General features: G+C 55.4%; 1 protein-coding gene across 10 annotated transcripts in view; it reads right to left on the reverse strand.

Annotated features, from left to right (window-relative positions):
- PITPNM2 (phosphatidylinositol transfer protein membrane associated 2) overlaps positions 1 to 5030 on the reverse strand; it is a 115898-nt gene extending 110868 nt beyond the window's left edge. For 9 of the 10 annotated variants that reach the window (XM_042828591.1, XM_042828596.1, XM_042828595.1 and 6 more), the window contains exon 1: positions 4035 to 4173. The gene's annotated coding sequence lies outside the window, so the exon portion shown is untranslated. Of the gene's footprint in view, positions 1 to 4034; positions 4174 to 4981 lie in introns of those variants that run through there. The other variant, XM_042828586.1, reaches the window with a different exon arrangement.
- Between the last annotated feature and the right edge of the window lie 1403 nt (positions 5031 to 6433).

A 6433-nucleotide genomic window follows, 5' to 3' on the forward strand; every position in this document is an offset into this window, starting at 1 on the left:
CGCAGCTCTGCATCCTGCCCCTTTGCTTCTCCTGGGGGCAGTGGCACGAAGCAGCAGGACAGAAGGCTCTGCTCATACGTCCCCTCTGCGCACGCAGCCCAGATGCCGTGCAGATGTGATGCAGCAGATCTGGCACTTGACCTAATGAGCTCCACTGAAGGCACAGAAGGAAACACAGGGAGCAGTTCTCCTTACAGCCTTACATAAAGCCCTACTGCTGCAAGAAGCCAGTTTGTAGGATGCTGTAACTGAGAGGTTTTACCATCCAGAGTCTTCCCCTGCCATTTCCAATACTGATATTTCTGAGCAGAGCATCATGCAGGCATCCCAAGGTGCACAGCTCTAGCAAGGCAACCACCACTCCTCAACAAAGCGACAGACTGGAATGGGAAGTTGGAGCAACACAGGAGCTGCACTACGAAGGTTAGTGCTTCAAGTTGGCTTGCCCAAATATGCACTTCCCTCTGACAGCAATAGCGCGTGAGATGAATGTGCTTTATTGAAAAGCCTATTTATAGGAATTCAACGTAAGCAAAAGACAGCATTAAAAATGGTTCTGTAGTCCTAAAACAGATAGAGGACACATGGTGTCCATACTAAACACATTTCTGAGGATAGTCACTGAAAGATGTTTGCCATCAAAGTTAAGATGTGGAATGAGATTTTACAACCCAGATACAGGTCAGACAAATAGTGAGTCCCAAGAGCCCGGATAAACGACGCTTAAAAAAGAAGGGTGAGAAACCAAAGGAGCTATTTGCTCTTGTCCTTCTCCATCAGTTTGCTGTGCTGGACTCACAACAGGCACTGTGCTGCACTGCCCAGAAACCAGGAGCACACCTGGCCACAGTGCACTGCCTCTCCCACTGAGCCCCGACCTGCAGCATCTCACACGGCCGCTGCAGGCTGTCCTTGCTTAGCACAGAAGCCATCTCCCACCTTTGTTTGTAAAAAGCCTGGAAAGTCAGCCTTGGGAGCACTGCAGGGGAGATGAGGATGATAGATAGAAAGCAAGAGCGCAGCCTTTCTCCCCCTCTTGTTATTTTTCACAAAATATCCCCAGTTATTCACACAGCCATGTCCTAAACTCCCCCTCCAGTTTCCCAGCTTGCTGCTAACCACGTTCTGTTAGAGATGACACGAGTCTGGCTCTCGGTGTGTCGAGGTGGGAAGGTCCCACTGGGGCGACGCTCCGGCTGTGGAGCAGAAGGCATGAAGGAGAAGCAGGAGCTCCATCCCTGCACCATGTAACAGAAGCGACCCACACAGGGGAGTGGGTGACTGAACAGCTTGGGAACGCCCACCATCGCTTCCCCACCTCGGATCCAGAGAAAAAAAAAAAGATGTAAATATTTAGATTTCGATTTCAACTGATACGATAAATATAAAACGCCTATTTCCTTCTTTAAAAAAAAAAGTATATATAGCATTAAAGTGGGTAAACCACCCACACAGAGAAAAAGATTCTGTGGCGCTTCTACCTTTAGAAGGAGGTTAGCTAAGTTACACTATGATCTCAAAAGAAACTGCAGTCATAGGTCATACCCACTGTGCAGACTGGTGCACAGAACACGTGTCTGCACACCAGCACATAAGGACTGTGCTGCAGCCCAGCTCCCTCAGCCCCTGTGCTGCCGCCCAGCTCCCTCAGCCCCTGTGCTGCAGCCCAGCTCCCTCAGCCCCTGTGCTGCCCTCCGAGCCCTGGCCCAGGAGGCTCCCACGGAAGCTCCAAGCCCTGCAGCAGATCCCCACAGCCGACCTGCACAGAGCTCACCCGGCCGTGCCCTAAGCGCCCCAGATCCCTCTGCAGCCTCTTAAAGCACATCATGGAATTACGGCCCCGCCACGCTGCCAGCTTAACAGTCGTGCAAACATCAAACTCAGCCAGAGCGGCAGATAACAAGGCCTCACCCCGAAACACTGATATGGCAGAGCACTCAACGTGCTGACGCGATTACACATTTCCACCTTCCAAATTAGTTACTGCAGACAAGAAACGCCTTTTCAGGTCACTGCTCGATGGGTTAAGCCAGCTCACGTGCTTGAATTAGCATCCCGTGCTCGGCTGTCCTTATGCAAGTGCCAGCGATCCAAACCCATCCCAGCTCACTGCCCTGCCCTTACCAGGAGCAGCTCCGCATTGACACAGCACAACCCCGCATGCATCCCTTTCAGTCCAGGGCTGAGTTCACTCTCTTCAGGCCCAGCACAACGCTGTGGCACTTGGATTTCTTCCAACATCCAGGAAACAAAGCTAAAAATAAAGCGTTTTATTTATCCCCTTCCTCCCACCCGTTAATTACTCCATTTGCACTCACGCTGCGCGCTTTGGGATATTTCTGCTTATATGATGCTTTCAGGCTCAGAATTACATTCAGTCACATCTCACTAATCTGGGGATGAGCAGAAATATTAGCTGTGTATCCATATCAGCCAACATCAGGGTTTAATTAGAAAATATCTTCACCGCTTAGAGAAACTGGCCAAGAAAGCCACGTTTTTCTTACATTGCTTTTTCCTCCTAAGAAAATGACAAGACTTCTGTTCAGGTGTGGGGGGAAATTAGCGCTGGTTTGGACTAATTGGAGGCACCTTCTTTACATTATCTCGCCTGCAGGATGTGATGCTCTGTTTGGCCAACTGCAGGAGCAGTAACTCATTTTGAACAGAAAAAACCTAAATTCAAAGCCCCTCAGCACCGCTGTCAGTTTTAAGTTTTGAGTATTTCTTTAAATAATAATAATCATCATCAGGACAAGATCTCTGCAAACTGGTTGCTGTCAACTAAGATGAGAAGTTGGATGAAACTCCCACGTGCCAGCTGGCAAATCACAATAAATGCTTGGGCTGTTAGATGCACAACAAGCAGCAAACACACAGAAATACAGCACTGACAACAGAAGGGGTATTTCAGCACAAAGTTGTCATTCTGGGAGCAGCTCCTTGGGACCAGAAGTCCTGCACTGAGGACTCCGTGCTCTCCTCATGTAACAGCCCGCGATTTGAGCAGTTCTGTCTGGCTGCTGTCAGCGTGGCCTTGGAGTTCACCGTTCAGACATCATTTATGACCCTCCTGCCAAGTTACTTACAAAATATTGCTAAAGGATACCAGAGAACTGTTTACTCAAACCATTACTGTTTCCTGAACACAGATGCAAGAAAAAGTTATATTAAGAAGATAAACAGCTGCTCCTGTATGCTGTTTAAATGGTAACAAAAGCATCTAAGGGCCATAAAGGGAATAGTAAGGGAATTAAAACGCATTTTTATGCATGAAGATGGCTAACATCCGTACATTCATTAAAACGGTATCAACCATGCTTTTAATTAAAAGTTGGTGACAGAAACTTAAACATGATTAATGCAAGCTACCGGCCTGCCAGAAGCCCGCTCTGTCAGAAGCGCAGCGAGCTCTGCTTCAGGCCCTGCTCATTTCCTCTGCTTCCCTCTCACAGACGCCACAAACAGAGCACGCTGCAGGGACTACAGAGCAGCATTCCTCCGATCAACAGCAAGCCGGGACACGCCTGCAACCACGCTTTCCTGCTGGGTCATTGCTCACTTTGCGTGTCCCCGAGGCACGTTGGGGTGATGGCGCTGCTTACCTGACCCGGCCAGCGGGCACCTGGGGCACGAGGGCTGCGGGGTCAGGCAGGGCTGTCCTACAGGCAGCAGCCTCCCGCTCGGCAGTGGAGAACTGCTCCGGTGCCGTTGCTGAACTCTGCAGCACCATCAGCCCTCCTGTGTTACTCAGGAGCGCAGCGCAGTCAAGGCAAAAATAAACCACGCAGCAAAAAGGCAGCAGAGCAGAGAGACGGCACGGAGAGGCAGGGCGGGATGAGAAGGAGTCCTGCAAACCGTGTGCGTTTATTTCAGTGCGAAGTCAAACCCTGCCCGTCTGAGCTCTCACACCTGCAAAGGTCCATCTGTTACCACGGCTCTGCCGCTCTCCGCACAGCGGTAGCGAATGACGCCGCCAAAGACTGAAGGCGTTTTTCAGCACCGTGTCACGGGATCCCACAACCATCACCCACCTTGCTGCTCCACAGCGCGCGGAAGATGGAAGTTCTCTCTTCAGAGCGGTTATTAACGAAGGGAGAAGGTTTTGTTCCTCCCAAACGCACAACCTGCATCAACTTCACCTCAGCCGCGGCGATGCGAGACAAAAGCACGGCAGGGCCGAGCCGCGGGGCGGAGGGCAGCGCGCCAGGAGAGGGCCGGGCTGCCGGGAGGGAGCGGGGATGTGGGAGAGATGCTGCCCGCGGGGCTCGGCAGCTCCGAGAGCCCCGGGCCGGTTGGCGCACAGGGAGCCGTCCCACAGCCGCGCGCTCTCTCTCTCTCTCTCCCTCCCGGAGCACGCAGCGCTCAGGGCTCGGCCGCCTCCCCAGCTCCTCGCTACCCGCAGCGCCGAGGCCCGAAACGACCCCGCGGGGCACAGCCGTACGGCCGCACAGCCGTACCCCGAAGGCGCTGCTCCGCTCCCGGCGCCTCCGGGCGGTTCCTCGGGCAGCGGCTGCGCGGGCGGCTCCTTCGCCCCCTCCTCGGGGCAGGGCTGGGCTCGCCGCGCCCCGACCGCTCCCCACGACGCCGCGAAAACGAAATCGAGGTCAATCCCGGCCCGAGGGATGGGGAAGCGGCTGTAGCGGGGCTCAGAACGGCCGTGCCGACCCGGCGCCGGGTCTCTCGGTCCCGGCACGAGGGAACGCGGCGCGCGGCGCCCACCTCCAGCGGCGCCCCGTTCTGCGGAGCGAAATCGCTGAGGCGCGGCGCTGCCATGGCTGCAGCGCCCGTGGATGGCGGTGCGGCGGACACATCGCTCCCGCCACGGACCGCCCCGCTCGGGAAACTTTCACCCCGCGGCCCCCGGTCCCGCCGAGGCCCCGGGAGGAGCCCGCAGAGCCCCCGCTCGGGGATCCCGCAACACGCCGGGCCCGCGCCGCCCAAGGGTCCGCCCGCCGCCCCCCGCCTCTCCCTCACGCACCGGCTGCTCCCGGCTCCCGCCGCCGCCGCCTACGAGCCGCTGCCCGCCGACGTGCCCGCGCTCCGCTGGCATAATCCCCGGCGCAGGTGGGGCCGGGCGCGGGCAGCTCCTCGCCCGCCAGCTCTGCGCGGCTCCGCGCTCTGGGAGAGAGCGGGGAACGCGCGGAGCCTCGGCCCTGCTCCGCGGCGGCGAACGCCTTTATCCCCCGGGCCGAGCCGTGCCCCCGCTGCGGGGAGCCGCCACTTCCTTCCCCGCGCCGGGCCGGCGCTCCCGCACGGCGGCGGGCCTCGGGGTTATGGCGCCGCCTGGCGGCCGCGCGGAACAACACTACGCGGGAGGGGGCGGCCCCGGAGCGGGGGCTGCGGAGCGCGGCTACGGCCGGCGGCGGGATCGTCGGCCGGTCGTTTTACGCGTGCTTTGAATGGAAGGGCGGGAAGGACAGGAGCGCTGGGAGGTTTGTTACCGCCAAGAACTACACCTTGCAAGGGTGCTCGGTGTCGGCGACGCCGAGGTGGAGCAAAAGCTGCAGGTCCTGTGCAGGCGGTGTGCAGGCACGAGGACGGCGGTTACAGCGCTGCTCAGAAGCAGCCTGTGCTGCTCTTCTTGTACAAAAAGGCAACGCGTTTGTGCTGAAGGCAACGAACTTTACAGAGGTTTATTAAAAAATCTAATAAGCCGTCGTCCAGCAGAGCACACAGCGATTCGGCCGTGTTTTCCAAACGTGCCCCACTTTCCCTTCTTTTGATGCTTCGGGGCCGATTGTTCAGCAGCGCCGAGCATTCAGGCCTCCCACCGCTTCCAGCGGGAACTGCAGCTCCTCCGCCCCGCGGAAGGATGAGGCTGAAGGCACCGCGCAGCCACAGCTCAGCCCGCGCCTCGCAGCTATTGCTAAAAGGGGGGCCTAAAAGTTTACTCAGGGCACCACTTAGAATCTTTCCCCCCCCCTTTCAGTGTTAGAATAGAACAGAAATAGCCTGAAGAGCTCCAACAGATGGAGGAGGGCTTTTGATTAAAAAATAAATTGTGACTCACGCTTCAGTTTTCTGGAGGTAATAAAAAAAAGAGCACATGAATATGAATAGTGGTGGAGAGAATGGAATGGGAATAAAGGGAGGTTATGAGGAAAGGCAGTGAGAGCTGAATTGATTTACCTGCTCCTTTCGAATGCCTGTCAGGAAAATGGTGCCTGTTTTGCACCAGCACTGATGAAAGAAAACAAGACCATTAAATGGACCCAAGTGAAGTTTTGTGCCTTGGAAGAACTCCTGCTGGCTCAATGATGCTTTAGAATGGTACTTTTACACTCTACCTGTTCATAATTCAAAGTGGTGGAAAGAAGCTTATTCAGCTGAAGGGTAGAGTTGCATAGGAAAGTAGAGAAGCTTTTTTTTTTTCCTTCCTCCTCAAGTAAGAATATGAAATACCATCAAAATTAAGCATCTGTTAGTATGG

This window comes from Centrocercus urophasianus, unplaced genomic scaffold, assembly GCF_019232065.1.
Source record: "Centrocercus urophasianus isolate 14NV4802_14NV808 unplaced genomic scaffold, USGS_Curo_1.0 seq_30, whole genome shotgun sequence".
Taxonomy (NCBI): domain Eukaryota; kingdom Metazoa; phylum Chordata; class Aves; order Galliformes; family Phasianidae; genus Centrocercus; species Centrocercus urophasianus.